The 23373-nt window shown below is 40.3% G+C and overlaps 1 pseudogene; it reads left to right on the top strand.

Annotated features, from left to right (window-relative positions):
- The first annotated feature begins 3361 nt into the window (after positions 1-3361).
- On the top strand, positions 3362-11199 carry LOC148023383 (uncharacterized; annotated as a pseudogene).
- The last annotated feature ends 12174 nt before the right edge of the window (positions 11200-23373 follow it).

Genomic DNA, 23373 nt, shown 5'->3' with positions numbered 1-23373 from the left:
CACTCGAGCACTGTTACCTCTCGATGCGGGGTTGTGTGGTGCGGACGCTATGCCCTGCGATATGACTAGTGGTTGAGTCGCCCGGAAACGGGAGTGCCTCCCCTCCATGTGGTGAGGGTAGAGCGGGCCGTCCCAAGTGAGGCCGCTCAAAGGGACATGGGGAGTCCCTTGGATGTGTAAAGAGCTATGTGATTCAAGATCTTCCGCTGCAAGTCGAGCCGCGGGCCACGAGCCGGGCCGACCCGAGTGAGCCGTCCCAAAGGAGGCCACTCTACTTAGATGGAACGCAAAGAGGCAAGGCGAGTTTGATCCCAACTCGGCCTCACCACATGGTGTTAGAGGGTCCCGAGTACATGTGGGCAGAAACCTCAAATCTACGCCCGTGACACTTGGTATCAAAGCCGTGTTGAGCTCTTGGAAAGGAATTGGCAACCCGAGACGGGAAGCCATGTTGGAACCGCGAAGACGGAGCGGTATCGATGTACAAAATAGTTTTCAGCCAGGACAGCAGTGCGGTTCGTCGAGGTCCAGCTGGTGGAGTCGATGGTCCAAACCGCGGTCCAGCCCCGGCGGTCTAGCCGGTGGAGTTTGAGCCGCGTTCCAACCGGTGGAATTTCTATCCGGTGGCTGGTGGTGCTTGGGTAGTTTTCCAACCCGCGCCAAATTTTCGTAACTATAAGGCAGTAGGTGCTCCCTCAAGCTGCATGAGACGGTGTGAGCCGAGCGGGCCGGTGAGCCAACCAGGAGCCGAGTCGAGCCGGCATGTGATGCATTTGAGGTGAAAAAGGGAGTGTCCCTCATGGTGAAAAGTCCCTCCCGGAGGGGGGCAAAATGAAGAAAAGCAGTATGTGGCCCGAAATGGGGCTGTGGTCTGAGCCGGTCCGCCTCACTAAGATGGGGGGTGGGCTGAAATTTTACATGGCTGGAAATTTTCAGCCCTCAAGCATGATGCGCAGGGGCTCGAAACATGGTGAAGATCATGGCGGGGGTGTGCCCACCATGGCCGGGCATGAAACCGATGGAGTTTCTATAAAGTTGACCCGCTAAGCTAGGGGGCAACTCAACATCTTATGGGCTGAAAACTGGACAGTTTTGAGGGCGAAACCTTGCCGGTGAGCCAGTGGGGCAGATTTTGGCAAAGTAGCCGGTGAGCCCAACGATGGCTTGAGGCGAGCCAGTCCCGGCCCGAATGTGACCCGAACCGAGCCGGGGGGCTCTCACATGAAAAGTGTGGCTCTTGGGGGGCTATTTTGGGATTCGAGCGACATCGGCAATGTGAAGCGAAGAGGGAAACCCAACATGGAAAACGGGTGTCCCGGAGGGTATGAAGACCCGCCGACCTCTCAAGTGCAAGCGAGGGGCAGCATTAAGGAAAGCCATCAACCGAGGCTCTCAAGTGAAAACGAGGGACCTCATCTTCTACATGAGATAGCACCGAACAAGTGGCTAGTCTCCCGGATGAACCGGGCCCTTGTACATGCGACGTGCGGAGTGATGCATTGTAGGCCGTCGAGCCACCTAAGAAGGAGCCGACCTGCCGAAGGAAACTCAAGCAAGTGAGCCACCTAAGGAGGAGCCACTTAGCGATGCGATGTGCCCGCGCCACCTAAGGAGGAGCTGGGTTGCCAAGGATTTTGCGGGGCTCATCTCAATGATCAACGAGCGAGACCTCGCCTCATGAGCAAAAACTAGCTTGGTTTGAAAGGCATGGCAGATACATCCCAAGGAAAAATTTTCCAAGGGAACGCAAAGTGCTTCAAGCTTGTGTGGCACAAGCTAAGGGGATGAGGGGCAGCTCACCTCTTCTATTCTCGCAAGCATTATGAGCTCAAGGGTTCGTGGAATCCAATGAAGGTACAAGGGAGTTTGTTGAGACTCTGCGGAGGCGAAGCAAAGGTGGAACGATCAAGGAGCTTGGAATCAACCAGCCAGCGGTGGTGGTCGAATTGCGGACATGAGGCTTAGGAAAAGCACTCCCCAAGCAAGGCCAGGAGCTGACTGGTGATCAACGTGCAAGAGCTGAAAGCGGAACTGTAGCGCCTTGGAGGGAGGGCGTGTGGTCAATACTCCCCTCGGTGCCTCGTGAGAAGTCAGGTGTGAGGAACGCTCTTATCAAAGGCAAAGATCAGAAAAGTGTACAAGAATACATGTATCTATGACAAAGCAAAATGGAGCCACCTGTGGAGGAAGCGCCTGTTATGGGACGGGTGGCTTATCATAAGGAAGCTCGCAACTTGGAATGGGACTTGTTGTGGGGGTGGTGTCATGAAAGAGACAGGAAGTCAGCCGCCAGCCAGAGAAGGGATGGACCAGCACGGTTCAAACAAAGGATGAGAGCCGGAGACTACCCCCTTCATTCCTCAGAAAGGAGGACCTCAAGAAGAAAGAACGATGGACCTGGACCCAAGCAGTGGGATCCGCCTTAAACAGGGCAAGGTCGTGGGATTGGATATACGTTAAACTCCTCTACCCACCACTATGCCAAAAGTGAGTGGGACAATAACGTGGGATTGGAAACACGTAAAACTCCTCTACCCACCATCAGAGATGAAGATGAGTGGGCATCATGAAACACCGAAGGAAGGAATGGGTGAGGCCAAGAGAGCCAATAGTCCCTTGACGTCTGGGTGAGCCCAAAAGTGGCAACAGTCCCTACAGGTTTCAGGGTGAGCTCAAGATGAGAAATATTCCCTCAAGGTTCTGGGTGAGGCCAAGAGAGCCAATAATCCCCACAGGTTCGGGTGAGCTCAAGAAGGAGCAACAGTCCCTCAGGTGACGGGTGAGCCCAAGAGCGGTAACAACCCCAGGGTGAGCCAATATGGCAACAATCCCTTTATCATGGATTAAGATGGCCGGGTCTAAGAGAGCCCTGTTGGTCAATTCGGCATAGCAATGCCTAAAGCTACCTGTTAGCCAGCAGGTCTCAGGGGATATTGAGATGTTTCACCCACACTCCTTGGTTGAAGCAATCTCTTTAGCACTAAATAGTGAAAATAAGCTTAGGGGTAATCGCATGAAGCAAGAGCATCAAAATTTTAATCAAGGCAAGAGGCTTGCTTCGTCTTTTATAAGTGACAGGTATAATAAATTCAAGCATCCCTTCTTTAAAAGAGAGGAAGCACAACCACACTCTTGGGAGGACAAGAAAGAAAAGGTCGTCAACAACAGTCAAGGCAACCACAACGGTTTTAACGGTCAAGGCGCTCATCCTAACTTCAAGAAGACCAACGGCACTTCCAACCAAAGGGCCGAGGACCGCTTGAAGAGGGTAAAGTGCTTCAATTATCATCGCCTAGGACATTATGCAGACAAATGCCCAATGAAGAAAGAAGAAAAAGCTCACCCTCTTGCTCAAGTCACCATGGTCGAAGATGAGCCTATCCTAGAAGAAGAAGCGGATTTGGAAGACAACGACGACTACGATGATGATTACGATCCAAACTATGAGGGTAATGACGATCAAGCGAATGAAGGTAACCCTAAACCCTCATCCATTTCACCTTACACTCTTTTAAAAATCAAAGGTATTGTGCAAGGAAAAGAAGTGAGTATTTTGTTTGATGATGGAAGTAGCCATGATTTTATTTCGAATTGCATTGCTAAATCTCTTAATCTACCTCTTACACCATCTGGATACAAAGTTAAGACTGCTTTCAATAACCAAAAGTACAATTGCACTCAACAAGTGGAAAACTTAAAGATTTCAATTGAGAACTCTCAAGAGTGTACTTTTCTTGTTGCTCCATTGCATGGGATAGATATCATCTTAGGAATGCCATTTCGTCCATGAATTAAATCCTAAGATTGATTATAGCAATCGTTCTCTTACTTTCATGTATGAAGGTCATCAAATTTGTTTACATACTGCATTTGAAAGTGAAGATCAACCATTACTATCCCACACTCAAGCTAAAAGGGCCATTCGCAAACGAGATAAAGCATTTCTTGTGTACATTAATGAAATATCTACTGCACAAGAATCACATTGTAATGATGCACAAAAAGATTTTCTTGCTCAATTTCAAGAGTGTTTTATGCATGATTTAACGTTGGTTTACCTATGTCTCGACCTGAGGACCATAGCATAGAGATCATTCATGGTAGCGCACCCCCTTCTCAAGCTCCCTATCGCATAAACCCTCTTGAACAACAAGAGATTAAGTCTCAAGTTCAAGAGATACTCAACCGAGAGCTCATAAGACCAAGTAGTTCACCATATGGGGCACCCATTCTCCTTGTCAAAAAGAAGAATGGTACATACCGCATGTGTATAGACTACCGCGCATTGAATAAGATCACTATCAAGAATAGGTTTCCTATTCCACGTATAGATGATCTATTGGATGTGCTTAAGGGGGCCACCACTTTTAGCAAGATGGATCTAAAATCGAGATATCACCAAGTGAGGATGACTAGTGAGGATATTTATAAGACTGTGTTTCATACACAAACCGGTCATTATGAATTCCTTGCCATGCCGTTTGGCTTGATAAATGCACCGGCCACCTTCACAAGGATGATGAATAGGATCTTCATAGATCACCAAGACTTTGTTATAGTGTTCTTTGATGATATACTAGTCTTTAGTAAATCCGAAGAGGAACACAAGAAACATCTTGCTAAAGTGTTCCAATCACTCAAGGAAAATCAACTTTATCTTAACCCAGAGAAAAGTATGTTTTTCCAACAAAAAATTGAATACCTAGGTCACATAGTATCTAAGGAAGGGATAAAGGTTGACCCAAAGAAGATACAAGCTATCAAATCATGGCCAAGACCCAAAAACTTGCATGAACTTCGTTCTGTTCTTGGTTTATGTAGTTTCTACAGGAAATTTGTGCGCAATTTTTCATATAAAGCTCACTATCTCACCTTGTTGCTAAAGAAGAATACACCTTACACATGGACTAAAGTGCAGGATCAGTCTTTTCAAGCACTTAAATATGCTTTAACACATGCACCAGTACTCCAATTACCTGATTTTAATCGTCCCTTCTTTGTGGTTGTTACTGATGCTAGTGGAAAAGGTTTGGGTGTTGTTTTAATGCAGGATAACCATCCACTTGCTTATGAAAGCACAAAATTTAGACCAGCACAGGTTAAGTATAGCACTTATGATAAGGAATTGTCTGATGTAGTGCATGCACTTAAAATTTGGAAGCATTATTTGATGGGTACTGACTTTGTTATAAAAACTGTTCATCAAAGTTTAAAACATTTATTCTCATAGCCATTGATTTCAGATAGGCATATTAAGTGGGCCGCATTTATTCAAAGTTTTCAACCAATTCTTCAATACCATCTTGGTCAGATGCTTTGAGTAGAAAGCCAACTCTTAATCACCTACTATCGGTCATTCATGGTATTTCATTTGAATCTATGCGTGACACTTATGCACTTTATGATGATTTTAAGCATATTTGGACTCAAATGAATCAACCCAATGCACAATCAATTGTTGATTACTCTATTCAAGACAAATTTCTCTATTTTCAAAAGAAATTGTGCATCTCTAAACCATTTCGAAACCATCTCATAGAGAAATTGCATAATCCACCTTATGCGGGCCATAGAGGTGTAGCAGCCACATTTCAAAATCTATCTCGTGACTTCTTTTGGCCTCTTATGAAACAAGATGTCAAATCCTTTGTTGCTAAATGTTTGATTTGTCAAAAGGTTAAGTCTACCATAAGCAAGAAGTTAGGGTTACTCCATCCACTCCCTATTCCCGAGAGACCTTGGGAACATATTTTTGTTACGTTGTTTCCTCTAACGATGCATAAGCATGACATGATTTGGACCATCATAGATTGTTTTAGCAAACAGGCTTATTTCATTCCTTGTAATAAGAAATTGTCTACACCTCAAGCCGCTAACTTATTTTTGAAGCATGTGTTCACTCACCATGGGTTACCTAAGGTAATAGTATCTGATAGAGATTCCACGTTTTGTAGTGCATTTTGGCAAACTTTATTCTCTAATCTAGGTACTACCTTAGACTATTCTACTACATTCCATCCACAATCCAATGGTCAGAGTGAGATCACTAATCGCACAATCATTGATTTTCTCAAAGCTTATGTTCATACACGACCAAAAAGGTGGGATGACTACATACACATTTTGCAATTTGCATACAATAACACCACTCATTCTGCTACTAGAAAAGCACCTTTTGAAATAGTATATGGTCACACACTCCCTACACCTGTTACACGATTATCAAATACTATTCCTGATGTTGCTGACAATTTAACTGTTGATTTTGATAAAATTTATGCTAATGTTCGTGCTGCCATTTCCCACTCACAAGAATTGTTTACTCGTCAAGCTCATAAGCACAGGAAGCCTTATCTTTTTAAGATAGGAGATTATGTGATGCTTCACATTCAAAAGCATCGTATCAAAAGTGTTGACACTAACCCCTTTGTGAAGCTAGCACCACGATTTTATGGACCTTTCAAAGTAATTCACAAAATTAATGATGTTGCATATCGTCTTGAATTGCCTAATCATTGGAAGATACATAATTCTTTTCATATTAGTCTCTTGAAACCTTTTAAGGGTACTGTTCCATCTCATCCTATATATGATGAAGCTCCTCAATTGGTGGATCAAGAGGAACAACTACTCCCTGATGCTATAGTAGACCATGAGACTACCACCACACGTGTTGGTTCTGTGTATAACCATTATCTTGTGACTTTTAAGAACCATCCTAGAGAAGATGCTAAATGGTTTCCCTAAACGTTTTTCCGTACTTATCCCAAACTTCTGGACTCTTATAATCACACACTAGATAGTTGTGAGTGAAGCAACTGAGGACAGTTGCTATCCTTGGTAGGAGGGATGTTATGGGGTGTCTGTACCCTTCTAGTGCGTAACATCCATGGTTAATGGGTGCTATACTCTTATGGATAGCTAGATTGAATTGATCGATTTACTGTTTGTTGTTGGTGTATTGAATACTAATTGTGTGTGATGGACAACTGTAGGTTGGAGAGAGTGATAATGAAGTGAAGGGTAGGATCGCGGTGGATGGCGGGAACACATTTTGGACGGCTTACTAGCGGCCGAGATTACCCAGATTTTTATTATGACTATGGTTAATAGTCACTTGTAAATAAATACCCTAAGAGGGTGCACTTGTAAATAGCCTTGAGATAAACAGATAAGTCATACAATAAAAATAGGAGCTTGCTTTTGGGATAAAAGCTCCTTCTTGTAAATAAAGAAGCCCCTTGTCATGCACCCTAGTTTTGGCACAAAGGGCACCCTTTAATATATAAATAGTCAAGATGGAAAGGGTGCCCTTTGTGCCAAAACTAGGGTGCATGACAAGGGGCTTCTTTATTTACCGAGGAACATTACCCTATGTTACACCCTATGCATGGAGATTTCAATTGTTATGCTTGATCTTTGTGCAATCTTGTGTAAGTTTGTGCGTACTTGAGGGATCTTGTCCCTTTCAAAGTTAGTGAACTTAGAGTTTCCTAGAGAACTATGCAAATTTAATAGTATGAATTTTCTTACTCAGAAATTACCTCCTTGGAGTTTTTCGCTCTCGGAAGGTTGACATACCCAAATTTGAGTAAGAAATGAAAGTTTCTCTTCCAAACTATTGTGGATAAGGAGAAAGAATGTAAGTGGAATTAGCACAAAAGGAAAAAATGTGAAAACTTTCCACTCCAGGAGCACCCAATGGATAAGAGAGAATGTAAGAAATTTAGCAAGTCCTCAAAAGAGGGGTTAAAAACATTTTTAGCACATTCTCAGCCAATCAAATAAAGAACTACAAGAAGAGAGGCGCCTCTTGTTGCTAAAATGAGCCCTACATAGTCACCTGGCCCTCTAGAGGCTAAAATAAGCCCTACACAGTCACCTGGCCCCCTACAGGCTATATAAAGACCCCCCTACCTACATCATTGCCTAACCCATGTGGAAGAGAAATCTTGTTTGGCAACCTCTATTTAATCATTTTTGCTAGTAGGAAAACGTAATTTATCATTTTTCGCTAGTAGAATATGTAATTTTTCTCTTTTATTTATTCAAACTAGAGATTCTTTACTCTAGAAACATAAATACTCACTCCTCTTTACGTGGATTATATTTATTTATTTATTTATTTTTTGAAAAAATGCTTAATTTTATTTTTAATTGAGAAGGTACTGTCGTTATAATGATGAAATTTCGGGAAATCTAATTAAAGAGTTACTTTAGAAAATTGAGTAGGGGACTAGGAGAAGATAAATAGATGTGTAATTATGGAATTTAAAATTCTAAAATTAGTGAAAAAATAACATAGAATTTATGGGGAAATTAACTAAACACTTAATTAAGCTAAGAGGATTTGTTAATCACTTCCTCTCACTTAGTATAACCTAGGATAAATTTCCCCTTAATTTGTGAATTAAGAGTATAGAGAATTTTCTAATTTAATGAGCTTTTAGGAATAAATTTATTAGGGAAATTATTTAGAAGAGTTGGAAAATTATGAAATTTGGAACTGAGGCCTCTTAACACCTATAATATTGATTTGCTCCTTGGTGCTCAATATTGAAATAGACATAAGCTAGCTTGATCTCTATGTCCTTCTTCTCTTGTAATGAATTGATTCACTTGGGCCTTAGATTTGTCACCTTGATTTGCTTTAGGATTATATCTCACTATTTGAGATCCAACATTAGACTGACTTTCATTACCCTTGAATGCTCCTTACGGTCCTCCAAATCCACCTATTTTTTGATGTGCTATTGCTAGAAGTTCCTTTGGGAAAGATTCAAAAAATTCTAGAAGCTAGAGGATTAGTTCGATCTGAGAAGCCTTTATTGGGGTTAGGTTCTTGGTTAAAGTTCTTGTTAGGGTCCCAAGAGTTGTGAACATTTGAAGGATTTAGGTTTGAGGGTTGACGTAGATTAGGGTCTGGAGGACAATCTCTAGCACAATGTCTTGGATTAAGACAATTAAGGCACAAATTCTCTCTAAAGGCCTTCTCTTTAAGGAAAATAGGTAGCTAACTTATCTCCCATGGAGGATTAGATTTGAAGCTGGAATGATTCCACTTAACATCCCAATTTGGTAGAGGTTCCTCCTTGCACTTCTTGGTTAAATTCACTTCTTACTCCATTGGCTTCCCACCATCCAATACGTCTATGAAAGTAGCCAATCAAAGAGATTGCAAATGAGAATTCAATGGAGGGTTCAAAGCTATAATGAATCTAGCCACCTTGACTTCTTAAGTCATTCTTGGAGGTGCATATTGCAATAAGATGAGGAAGTGATGATAATATCCCTCCAAATCATTAGGGGAACTTTGAGGTCATTTTTTTTCCTTTTAGCATGTAGAGAGGGAGTGCTCTTAGCCAATGAGAGGAGAGCTTACGCTATGGAATCTTTCTTTTTGAAAATAAGAAGTGCATTTCTTTTGCTAATTTTATTTAGGGGAAAATTCGTGAAAGGGTCTTTTTCATGTCAGAAGCTCACCTTTTTCCTCCTCTAGCTCTTCCTTTTTCACCCCCAAACCATCATGACAAATGTCGAGCTCAGCCTTCTCTCTTCACGAGGCCACCTACTTTCTTTAGAGCCAAAAGCCCCCCCCCCTCTTTCTCGCCATTTTGAATTTTGTTGTTCCCCCTTCTCCTTCTCTTGCTCATTCTTCTTCTTCATTTTTTGGCTATAGAAAACTATGCCAGATCTAAACGTCCTAGTACCTCCATTGAATATATATCCACATATAATACATTTGATATGCAGGAGGGTAGATGGATTCCTATTACCATAGCTAAGGGTAGTTGGATAACTATGCAACAAAACAGGAGAAAGAAACAGGTAACCACCAATCCATTCATTTCGTGTTGGAAAGGAAGAGTGAAGGATTTTAGACACGGCTCAAACATGAAGACAATCAAAGAGGTGCTGGTACAACATGTTTTTATGCATAACATCTTCAACCAAATACCTGGGATCTTCCTTTACACAGGCCTAACTATAAGTTCTCTTTGCATGCTAAAACTAAAGTTAGATTTATGATTTTATATATTTCTAGCATTTAGCTTTTGATTTTGTAGATTTATATCCCTCCAACTTAGAGGAATGGCAGCCAGTGGAGTGTATTGTTGATATGATTGATGTTTTTCATGCCTCTGTTGGAGAGGAACTCTATAAAGGAAGAACAAGAGGGTCCCTTGCAGAGAATGGTGTGTTCTTTTATGACCATTTCTATGTCTCTCCTAACTCACAAGGATCATGGGGTTCTCTGACCAAGCTTCCACTTCCTGATTTTGGGTGTGAGGAGTGGCCTTTACCAAATTCTAGCACAAGTGAATGCTATAGATGTAAGCTATTCAATGAACTTCAGAGATGTATGAAACCTAATATTGCCAGTAAACAGAGCAAAATTGTCCTCTTCATGCCTATCCTTGTGTTTGTAGACTTCTTCTCTAATATTCAAGCTGGAAGGTGTAAAACTTTGTTCTCAGTGAGAAGCTTACAAGCAAAAAATGTTCTTCAGTTTGTTGATGAAGGCTGGGACACAAAAGTAGTTAGTGGAATCACATGTAAGGTGCATCAAGAGTCAATTTCTTGCAAATATATGGTTGCTACACAAAACTTCATTTTGACGTTTTATTATAGTAGATGGCACCATGTGGGTGGTGTCCTAATCCCTCTAGACCAAGACATGGAAGATTTTGGCGTGAATCCAGTCATTGATCTTGATTTGTGGCTTAACAATGAAGTTATCACTATTTTAAAGATAAGGGCCATGTGTACATTGCAACAAGTGAGACAGAATCTTCTAAATGAAGAAATTGAATTTCCAAAGTCATTTTATTTCAAAGTGGATGACAAAAAGGCAAGTTTGTTTGACACTAACATTAATGTTGTTAACATTTCATACTAGCATGCATATCTTCTTACTTTACACTCTTTGCAGGTCGCTAAAAGGAGTGAAAGGAATATAAGATGCAAAGACATCCAAAATGCTGTTGTTTAAGTAATTAGGTAAAAGAAACATGAAAACATAATCAGATTGATTTCTTCAAAGACTTACATATCAAATTACTTTGAATTATATTTACAAGTGCAAACTTTTGTTTGCCTTTTCTGTAGGAGATTACATATCTCGGATTAAGAAGGTTGCTGGAGATTACTATCAAGGATTTACAAAATGCTGGAGATATAAAAAAAACTTCCACCTAAATGTAACCCAAAAGGGAAAATGGATGTACAAAGTATTTTTTTAATGAGAAGAGTCAATCTATTTCTTGTGTCTTGGACTCATCCTGGTAGAGGCAGGTATTGGCTTTGAAGGGGTGTTTGGTGGTGTTCTCTCTTCTGCCTTTCTTGCTTTCTTCTTTTGCTTCACCTTCTTATCCTTCTTCTCCTCCTCTTTCTTCTCCTCTTGTTGTTGTTTCTTCTCCTCCTCCTCTTCTTTGTCCTCCTCCTTCTCTTCCCTCTCCTCTTCTTTGTCCTCCTCCTTCTCTTCTTTCTTCTCCGCTTCTTTCTCTTCCTTCTCTTCTTTCTCCTCCTTCTCTTCTTTGTCCTCCTCCTTCTCTTCTTTCTCCTTCTTCTTCTCTTCTTTGTCTTTCACCTCTTCTTTCTCCTCCTCCTCTTCTTTCTCCTTCTCCTTCTCCTCTTCTTTCTCTTTCTGCTTCTTCTTTCTCCTTCTGCTCCTTCTCCTTCTCCTCCTTCTGCTCCTCCACTTTCTCCTCTCTAGCCTTTCTGGATTTCCTTGGAGTCCTTGGCTTCTTAGGAGTAGGGACCTTCTCCTTCTCATCCTGCTCCTTGGAGGTGCCTGCTATCCCTTCTCTTTTACTCTTTATTTTCTTAGATGGTTTTTTATCTTCTTCTGACTCTTGTAGAGGAAAATTATTCACAACCATTGTTACAATGATTCTGGCTCTTACAAGCCAGACTTGTGTATCATTGTAACAATCCAAGGAAAACTGGCCAAAACAAGAAAAGGGAGTTAGAAAGTAAGAGGGTTGTAGAAATAAGTGTAGAATTTTTTTGCATTACAAAAGAGGTGGATTGAAATACTCACTTTTATATTCTTCTGTTCATTGTCATAAATGAACTTAATCATCCTCTCAACATTTATAACAACCCTCCCTCCATCCACATGAGTGGGAGTCAGATTGGATTGGACAATGCATGAATAAGGAGAAATTAGACTACTCTTAAGAAAGGCAGAAAACCATGATTGTATAACATAACTAAGAGATCAAGGTACCTTGATTTGGTGATGCTCAACTGTAGATAAGATTGGAGGCATTGCTGGACAACTCTCCAGAAGCTGCATGAATCTCATTGCACATCTATACAAAACACTTTTATATTCTTCTGTTCATTGTCATAAATGAACTTAATCATCCTCTCAGCATTTATAACAACCCTCCATCCACATGAGTGGGAGTCAGATTGGATTGGACACTACATGAATAAGGAGAAATTAGACTACTCTTAAGAAAGGCAGAAAACCATGATTGTATAACATAACTAAGAGATCAAGGTACCTTGATTTGGTGATACTCAACTGTAGATAAGATTGGAGGCATTGGTGGACAACTCTTCAGAAGCTACATGAATCTCATTGCACATCTATACAAAACAAAACAATCAATGTATTAGAAATTAGTGGTTGACCTAATATAGTATTTCAGGTAACCATAGTGAAGGTTTTATGAAATTGCTTACAGTTTTGCTATACCATGTGATCCTCTCATAGAATTGAGATAAAAACATTTCTTGTCAACTATGTCTATGATAATGAAAGTCCAATGGCTTCCGTAAATCATTATTAGTTGTAAATGTTAGACTCTAATGGCTTCTGGAAAATCTATATCAATCTTGTAATTACAGAAGCTCTGGTTAAAAGGACTTACCCTTCATTATAGGGCAGTAAGACCACTTCAAGGGTCTCCATATCAATTTTGGCCACCCATTGCTTAAATGAAGCAACCTCAGTGTCCATCCTCCTGAGATACACTGATATGGAGGGATCAATAACCTCCACCTTTTGTTGCACTCCCAACTGGAAACTATGCATCATTACCCTTCAAGAACATAGACATTCAAATAAGATGGGATTTTGATGTTGTGAAATAAAAGAATAAATTTTTTTAAGCATAAGACTTCTCCTACCTCAATGATGCTAGCACAATGGTGTCACTTATCTCCCTCTTGATGTCCCTAAGTAGTGTCAGGCACTCATGGTCCAAGACAATGTAGTTCTCTCTCTTCACAATATCATCTGGAGGGAAGGCAACTACAAGGAATCCATCTGCATCAACTTTGGTGAAAAGTACCTTCATTTCCTGCTCCAGGTAGGCTAGTTGCTCTTCACTCTCCTCCATTGCCTTTCTCTCTTCTTCCATCCCCCTCCTTGCATCCTGCTTAGGTTTGCCTCTTATGTCCCCCTTCCTCATCTTTGTACTTGACATCCTCCTCATTGGATTTTTTATCCTCTGGCTTTGGTTTCCTCCATGGAGGTATATTCAATATGTTGAAGGTCTTTTCATCCCTGAATGGTACGGGCTTAAGAAATTTACTAAATCTATACATCAGCCCTCTAAGGACAACCATGTCCTTATCCATGAGAGTGACTCTGTGAGCATGGGCAACTCAAATATAAGAGTCCTGGAAAAACTCAATGATGAAATCTTCAGCTGCCTCCTGGAGACAATCAAGGGCTGATCTCTGCCATCTCATGGAAATACTCCTCTAGTCACATATCTGCCTACATAGCCTTTGGAAAGGTAGCCTTGGTATTGCAAGGTTCAATGCTTTCACTGCCCTCCTTATCTCTCTAAGGGAGGTGACATACTATTTGAACTATCATTTTGTCATGGGTGGCTTCTTCCTTTCCTGGCTCTAACCCTTGTATATCTTGGCTGGTATGCCTCTAGGGTCAACCTTTTCCTTCCTTGCAGTTTGCTTGGTTCTAGCCATAGCAAAGAAGTGTTGATGAGCTATGCGAAATCAGTTCACAAGGAGAAAGAGGTTCCCTTCCTAATTTGCGCACCTTATCAATGTGAAAGAATATATCTAAAAGCAAAGGAGGTAAAGAATAGCAATGTAAGTGGCAAAGCTTAGCCTTGGGGAAGAAAAATTTCCATTGATGAGCAGTGCTAAATCTGTGTAAAGAAAATGGCGAGCCTTCTTCTAAATTCGCGTAGCTCGTGAATGGGCAAAAATATGTTATTTAGTGGGTGTGAGGTGGGGAATAGGTTGAATATGGGCCTTGCTAGGCAATGAGGGTGAAAAACAGACAGTTGATGAGCTGTGTGAATTCAATAGTGAACAAGGGTGGAGTGTCCTTCTTAATTCGCGTAGCTCATCAATGAGAAATAGTATGGTTTTTAGAGGGTGTGAGTTGGACTTTCTTGGCAATAAGTGTGAATCAGGATATGTTGATGAGCTGTGCGAATTCAATGGAGAAGGTGGGGGGAGTGTCCTTGTAAAATCGCGTAGCTCATCAATAGGTGTGTGTGCAATGTATGTGTATAGGCAAGAAAATGGAATTCGAAATAGGAAGGTATGGGTTGGAGTGGAGAGAATATAAAGTAATACTTCCCTTCTCCTCACCTTTTTATAGGTGAGAAATGTGACCGTTGCCTCACACATGTGGCACCTTGGGAAATGTGCTACACATGTGTGAGGCAACAGTCAAATTTCTCACCTATAAAAAGGAAAAGGATTTTATGATGACACTTTACATTTTGAATCATTCATATATTGCCCATTTTCATCCACAATAACACTCCACACACACACACATACACCTCCTGGCCTTTCAGGCATATGAATCTCTATTGATGAGCTGCGAGAATTCTTTAAATAGATTTTTTGAGCTTCCCTTCTATTTTTGTGCGGCCCATCAATAGTTAACTACCAAGATTTCATGCCCATTAGCTTTCAGTATTCCAATTACACCCAAGATTTCATGCCCATTAGCCTTCAGTATTCCAATTACAACCCTTAAAGCATATTTTTTTACCATTGTTGAGATGCGTGAATTCTTCATATGGCTTTTTTGAGCCTCCCTTCTATTTTCGTGCAACTCATCAATAGTTAACTACTAAGACCTTTTCCAAGATTTCATGCCCATAATCCTTATGTATTCCAATTACACCTCTTATAGTATATATTTTTTACCATTGTTGAGTTATTCGAATTCCTCATATACCTCTTTTTACCTTCCCTTCCATTTTCGTGTAGCTCAATGATATCTACCTTTCCTCAAGATTTACAAGGATGAGTAAGAGGAAGCTCTCATTTGCAGATCTAGAGGTTGAGGATGTTGAAGATGCTCCAGAGGTCAAAGTTTTTGAATTTCTTATGAGTACTGGAAATGTATCTAAATTGTCAAGTATAAGCCAGATGTTCAACACACCAATGGACCTCAATTCTCTCCTTCAATCCCTTTCAAATAGGTTCATGGATTTGTTAGAGGTATTTCTCCTCTTCACAAGGGATCATAGGGTTGACAATTATGTCCACTTCTTAGATGTTGTTGAGGCAAGCTATATCTCTAAGTCATCTTCCTGTCCCCACAAGTGGAATCTCCTTGAAAATGATTTCAAGAGGATATTGGAGAAATGTGAGTGGCATGTCAATGGTAATTACCAGATTCTAGAAAAGGATATGGCACTTCTTGTATTCTTTCAATGGATATCAGAGAGTCTTCCCAAATCTGAAGCAAAGGGAGAGGTAGAGATAGCTGATGTTGAGGCACAGGAGGTTGATGATGCAGCTGAGGATTTTCAAAAGGAATAGGAAGAGAGGAGAACTTGGAGGGTTTTTGATATTGCAAAATTCAAGATCCATAATTTAACCAAGGTTGAGCAGAATATCAATGATGATGATATTGACTTGGAAAACCCTTTGCAGGCTATTCCAACATTTCCAAGCTACAGAATCAACAACAAAGATTATGTCCTGCTCAATGACATACAACATCTTTATGAATTGAGGGAAGACTATTGTTTAGCCATCATTGCAAAGTGGGGCCAAAATGATAGAGGCTTTATAGATAGTTCAATAGATCCCATCTCTACATTGGATACCCAGGGTGATAATTTTATTGGACAAAGCTACAGTAGGGCAATATTTCACATATCTTTGTGTGGCTTATGAAAGAAAAGGCCTTCCATTAGAAGAGGAATTTCAATAAATTCAAAGGAGACAAATATTCAAGATATGGGATTTGAATATGCTCAGGAAATAGTGCCACAAGAGACTCAACCAAAGAACTCAATAAATCTTCACTCAACTGAGCTGATAGAAAATGATGAAAATCCACAGGTATAAGTTTGTATTTGATATTTTTTCACATGAAGGATTGAAACAAAGTATCTAAATTAAGATTTTTATTTTTGTAGATTGACATTGAAGACCCAAATAAGTTCTTAGGGAGAGCAAAAGGTTCAAGGCCCATGGCACAGGCAGAAATCAAAGCTTGGGTCATTACATAGGTGACATAAATACATATACAATTATAATTTACCACAATAAATTTAGCACAAATCCAGGAGTTCCATTTCTAGCTTTGAAGGCCCTCTCAAGGGTTGTTGGATCTCAACCCTTGCATAGGGGAGTGGAAAAAATAATACTTGTAGAGAAGCAGGAGGCTATTAGGGTCTTTGGCTATATGCCTGGTGTTGTAGCCTCTATGGCAGCATACTATGCTACTCTAGGTGCATATGTCCTTGCACATACAGGTAGTGCAAAGAATATGAAAAATATGGTGCGATATAGGAAACAAGAGCTTTTGAAGTGCAGAGGACCGATAGAGTGGGAGACTAAAGACAGCACCAAAGAAGAGCAAGGAAATCCATCATCAAGTCAAGCTCTGCCTTGAAGAATCCTTTGCTTAGTTTCAAGCCATTGTAAAAACTTTTCTCTTGCATCTAACCTCCTATATGCTCTCTGTCTATTTTCAGTAAATTTGTATAGTCCTTGTTGTATCTGAGCTCTCATATAACACTTTGGCCTCCTTTGACTTTGTTTTATGCCAGTATTGTCTGTAAAACCATTGGAAGACTTCTAATAGATTGCTTGCTTTGTTTTTTCCACCACCATGTCTTGTGTGTCTGAAATATCTGGATCTTGCTTGATAATGGGACTTCTCCATGCCTTGAGTTGACTAGATAGATAAACTTCCATATTCTTTCACAAACCAGGGAGTATGATTGTAAAGTATATGCTGTAAACTAGGGAGTAAGATTAGGAAGAAGCATGGAGTCACTTGATTGAATCATAAAATAAAATCGAAATTATTCATTTTATAAGTAATCAAAGGTAAAGTAGGAAAATACATCTCATGTAGTGTGTAAAGTGCTGACCACTCCATGCTTCTATCATGGATTTTTTGAACTTATTGAGCTACCTCTTATACTCAGACAGGTCCCCCTCTTACCAAAATGTCTTATCGCAGAAGAAAAATATTGTGTCTAATGCCTTCCACACTGCTGCCTTCCTATTACGGGCCTGGCCATCATCACCATGATCTTTTATTGCATTGTGTAGTGATTTCCACTGATTCCACTTAATGTTGGATCCACCTGTTCTTGAGCTAATCTTTCCTATTTCTCCATGGAATCCTAGAAATCTCATTGCCTTCACACCACCAATAGAGGGCTTTCTAGGAATAGCATTTACTAAATAGAACAAAAGGGCAAGGTACAAGAAAGAGCCTCTGAACGGATCAAGGCTCAGAAAGGTTCTTCCATAAAGCCAAAGCATAGTAATGAAGGAATGGATGAGAAAGTCATTAATCAACACACAACCTGGATCTACATATATGTGGATCCCCAAAGGCAAAGCTTCTCCACCCAGAAATAACGTTAAACGCTTGTAAGAAACACTGCTCTTCAAGGGAGGGCTTTCAATCAAAGAAAAGAGCACAAGAAGGACAATGGGTGCCAAAAACAAAGGTCTTTCGCACTTGCAGGGACATGGCATGGTGCCCACAACTTTTTTAATGGCCTCTTGTCTAGCAGATAATGGTTGGAGCTTCCATGCAAAGCCTATATAGAGATGCACTAGCTTTTCTATAACCCTACAAAGGGCATGTAATGTGCATATATGAACATGTGTAAGAGGAATATCAAGAATTGCTTGGAGCCCATTGTCCTTTACATGTTTGTCAATGGGTTTTGATCGAATTTGAAGACTTACATTCCCCAACTGCTGCTGCTGCAGACATACAGTACAAACATTTGCCCCCTTTGACACATTATACATACATTTCAAAGTCTTTAAATCACCTGCCATATGCCACTCCACCTTGTATCTCCCAAAACCCTCAACATACAATTCTTCTCCTGCTTGCTGGACTTTGATAACCTGTGGTATAGTAGTGTGATGGAAATCCCAATGCAGTATGTTGAAATCCTCATAATCCACTTCAAAAGCCCCAAGCCACCAAATATGCTGCTTTGACCGAACACTAAAGTGCTTTGGATCCTTTTTCAAGAATAAATCACCTTCTGTTAAAAGAGCTCTATTCATAAGAGTTATTGAAACCCTTTCAAGCTTTCTAGATTTTAGAATCTCAGACTCATTTAGCTTGATCACAAACTTTGCAACCCCATTGGCCTCTTCATGGGAAAGGTCATAAAATTTAATCATAGCTCTTTGTAAAGTAATAAGATCAAATAATATATTAATGAATTCATCAAATTTAAGGTCTTTTTTCTTACCAACATAAGTATCTGTGATACGGAAGGGCTTCCCCAGCATCTCCATAACCTTATTATTAATAGATTGACAAACCTATCTAATTGATGATGGCTTTGGCAACAAAGAGGCTTTCAGCTTCTTCTCCTTCAGTTCTTTGGACTTCCCCTGGCTCCAAACAAGAACTTTTCAAGAAAGTATTCAGACACTGCTTCTTTGCCTTCTTGAACATTTCTCCTCCATTATATTCCCAACTAGCATTGGAGGAAGGACATCACTATAGTGTTGTGATGCTCTAAGCACGTCTTTCTATTCCTTATATGGTTGGAGTAATAACCTACAAAGAACAACATAAATACTACATCAGAAAAAAAAATATTGGCTTAAAAATAACCACCAAAATTAAATACAATAATCTATTTAAACCATGAAGAGAGAAATTTCCTTACCTTACTGCTTGTATCTGTTTGCTACAACCTCCACCTCCACGCTTTAGATTCTCTATATTCTTGAGTCTTCTTTGCCTTTGTTGATATCCAAGCTTTGTTTGTTTTCTCCTTTCTGTATTCAAGCTTTTCTCAAGACCCATAATCTTCTCCTTGCACTCTACAAGTTGTTGACACAATGAGTCCTTCTATTAATTTAGCAAGTGACTTTCCAATCTTAAGATATATCTCTCGGCTGTAAGATTCTGTGTATAGCCAAGAAGCCCACCATAACCATTGCCAACAAACTGCATCAATGATGAACTATTAAAAAATGGGGGGCTAGTTTTTCTAATAGGATCTATGGGATACAAGCCACCATCTGTCCATTAATCTAAATTCTTCCTCTATTGCAATTGCAAGGTATGTAGTGCAGACCTTGGGACAGTATAAACTTTACTCCTTTTATGAAGAGGCTCATATTCTCTTTCTAGCTCAATGTGAAGACGATAAAGGGCCCTTTTGCTAGAGTTCTCTTCTCTTTCCACCATACTAATAGCAAGTTTGCAGGTTTGAGAGACAAAGAAGAAGATGGGCTGAATAGGTGAAATTTTAAAAATCTCATGGGGAGCAAAGAAGAAGAGAGAGAGAGAGAGAGAGAGAGAGAGAGAGGAAAGTTTGAATTTCGAGAGAGGAGGGAAAAAGATCTTGGAATGTTTTGATGTGACACAAGATCTTTGATGTTTTGAATTTAGAGAGAGCATTAAATGGCCAAAAAGCTGACAAACCAAGGATCTCACTAGTAAAAATTCAAGGATTTACCCCTCTAAAAATATGATGTTATTAGAACTTTCTATTTCTTTATTTCCATTTGATTTTCTCTCTCTAGTATTTCTTACAGGGCAAAAAAATGACCTCAATGTTCCCCTAATGCACTATTTCCTTTAGCACAATCCAAAAATTTGTTGATTTACTCTACTACATACGCCCTATTCTGATAATTCTTCTTCAACTATGTCTTGATATCCTCAATGGGAGATAAGTTAGCTACCTATTTTCCTTAAAGAGAAGGTCTTCAGAGAGGATTTGTGCCTTAATTGTCTTGATCCCAGACATTGTGCTAGAGATTGTCCGCCAAACCCTAATCTACATCAACCCTCAAACCTAAATCTTTTGAATGTTCACAACTCTTAGGACCCTAACAGGAACTTTAACCAAGAACCTAAGCCCAATAAAGGCTTCTCAGATCGAACTAATCCTCTAGCTTCTCAAATTTTATGAATCTTTCCCAAAGGAACTTCTAGCAATAGCGCATCAAAAAATAGGTGGTGTTTAATGTAGAGATGATTGCGGAGTGGAGTAGAGCATTTGTGCCAATGCTAACTATTGGTACCTTACGCCCCACGATCTCATTGGAAATCAATCTCACATTAATCCAGCAGACACGACATTTTTCGATGATCGTAGGTAGATTGTACAAACAAGGGAGAGATAAAGTTCTTAGACTTTGCATAGAAAGAGAGGAAGCTGTTTCGTATCTGGAGCAAGCTCACATAGCAATAGGAAACATTCATGTGGCTCTTGAATAAACCTTCAAAAGAATAGATCAAATGGGCGTCTACTACTGGCCTACCATGAAAAGAGATGTGTATAACTTTGTTAGAGAATGCTCATGCTAGATGGGGCCAAGCTCTGTGGAATTGAACTGCATCACTCTCTTTCAAATGTCTACTATCACACCGAAATGGGCAGAGTCATTAGTAGAATTCTTGTCTACTAACGTCTTCCCAGAGAAAATGAGTAAGTTACGGCAACGATACCTACAAAAACAGGCTCAAGATTTCTGTATCATTGCCAACCAACTCTATTACAGAGGAAAAGACGGTATGTTGAGAATATGCGTGACATAAAATGAATACTTGAGAGTGCTTTACTATGCTAATTCAAGTATCTCGGGAGGTCATTTCTCTGCAGATGTGACAGCTAAAGCAATAATGCACTCTGAATTATGGTGGACAACCGTTTTTCGTGATGCCAATGAACACATGAAACGATGTGACGAATGTCAAAGATATAAGGCACCAATACGAAGAGATGAGATGCCTTTGAGACCAATGATGGGAGCACAAGCGTTTGCCAAATGGGGCATTGATTTTATAGGACCAATAGACCCCCCAGTAGCTTGCACACATGCTCAGTACATCATTGTTGCGATAGACTATGTAGTGAAGTAGGTAGAAGCTAAGGCTACGTAGAAGAATGATGCCCACACCACAGCAAAGTTCTTGCATGAATATGTGTTCACAAGATACGGTCTACCAATTGAGATTATGAGTGATAGAGGTTCGCATTTCTTGAACAAAGTAATTGAAAATCTACTAAGTGAATTCATGGTGATTCACAATAAGCTTGGGATTTTATCACCCGTAAGCCAATGGCCAAGTTGAAAGCACCAACAAGATACTTGGAGCTGTATTGACAAATATTGTAAGTGGATCAAAGAGTGATTGGGAGTCATTCAGCCATATGGGCATATAGAGTAGCCTACAAAACGGCGATCGAAACAACACCATTTAACATGATGTACGGCCTCGAAGCAATACTTCCCATGGAATTTCTAATTTCTACTTTACGAGTGGCCAAGGAGTTGAATTGGACTAGACACGAACTGTCTATGAGACTTGAAAGACTCGATGAAACTAGACTGGCCGTGGTAGGAGGGATGTATGCATTGAAAAGATAGTAGAAGAAGTTCCACGATAGTCACATCATCAACAAAGATTTTAAACTAGGCGATCTTGTTCTGGTTTATACTCTTAAACAATTTTAAGCCAAAGTCACTAAGAGAGGACGAGGTCCGTATGTGATCTCAAGACTATCTTCAAGTGGGGCAGTTAAATTATCAACCTTGGATAGAGAAGAAATGCCCAATTGGATCAATGGATGTCGTATTAAGAAATATTACACTCCGTTTCACACAAGCGGAATTGGACAGATTGCATAATGCCAAGTGGCGACAAGAGAAGAAGAAACTTGTGGTAGATATGGCTCAAGAAGAGGCCAAAGAAAGAGCTAGAAAGAACAAGTTGAGAGGAGTGATTCCGTTAACAAATGGAATCTCTAAGCAGAATAAGTTTACTGTGGTTGAGGAGGGCGAACTTGAAACATCACATGATGAGACACCTCTACCATTCATTGCTATACAAATTGGCATTGAAAGAATACAAACTTATGTGTTTATTGATTCTGAAGTAGATGGAAACACCATCTCCTACGAATTGCTCCAGAAGTTAATGAATGTGAGCCTCAAAGAAACTAAAGCGATGTTTAAAGCTTTCACAGTTCATGCAACCAAAGTGCATGGAGTATGTGATTCATTGTTGTATGTGAGTGAACTAATTTGCAGGGATAAGTTCTTTGTCACCCAAGTTGCAATACAGGACGTTCCAATTATACTAGGAAGGATATGGCAACGAAAACACAACTGCTTCTCAAATTGGGGAAAAAGATTGATTCATTTTCAGAGTGCCGACAAACAGGTTGTGGGTACCTCTAAGGGAGCCAGATGAAGCTTATGCAGTAGCAATCAAAGAGATTGCTAACATAAAGGAACACTCCCAAGTGGACTCTCTTCCCATACAGGAAAATCCTAAAGCAAAAGCACCACAAATATCGCCATTAGCACCACTACGAACCAACAAGAGTCAAAGAAAAACCACACAGAGGTGGGTTCGAAAAGGTGAAGAGCTGTCCACGCCTACACCAACAAACGCAGGTGAAAAGTCTACCACAGAAAACAAAACAGCAAGGTACAAGAAAGATCCTTCGAATGGACCAAAGCTCAAAAAGGTTCTTCCCCAAAGTGGCAAACCCAAGTAACCAAGAAATGGGTAAAGAAGTTGATAATAGGACAACCATGATCTACATACAGATGGATCCCCAAAAACAAAGCTTCTCAACCCATGGGAAAAGCTAAACAAGTGCTCGGACGCTTGTGGAAAAGGTTGGTCTTCAAGAAGGAGCCTTCAGTCAAAGAAGAGCGCACAAGAAGGATAATGGGTGCCAAAAACAAAGGTCTTTCGCACTTGTGAAGGCATGGCATAGGTGCCCAAAGAACAACTTAAAGCGTCCTTAACAAGCAAGACAAAATAGATCAAATTGACAACAAGCAGCAATCGATCCAAACATCTACGATAATCTGGACAAGTCTGGGGCAAAAAGATAACAGATGAGAGTAATCAAACACAGGTATATTCTCCAGGATATA

This window comes from Lygodium microphyllum, chromosome 16 (genome assembly GCF_053477565.2).
Source record: "Lygodium microphyllum isolate KBCC chromosome 16, Lygodium_microphyllum_v1.1.10, whole genome shotgun sequence".
Lineage (NCBI taxonomy): Eukaryota > Viridiplantae > Streptophyta > Polypodiopsida > Schizaeales > Lygodiaceae > Lygodium > Lygodium microphyllum.
Note: the sequence above shows the minus strand (reverse complement) of the source record. Positions and strands in the feature narration are given on the sequence as shown.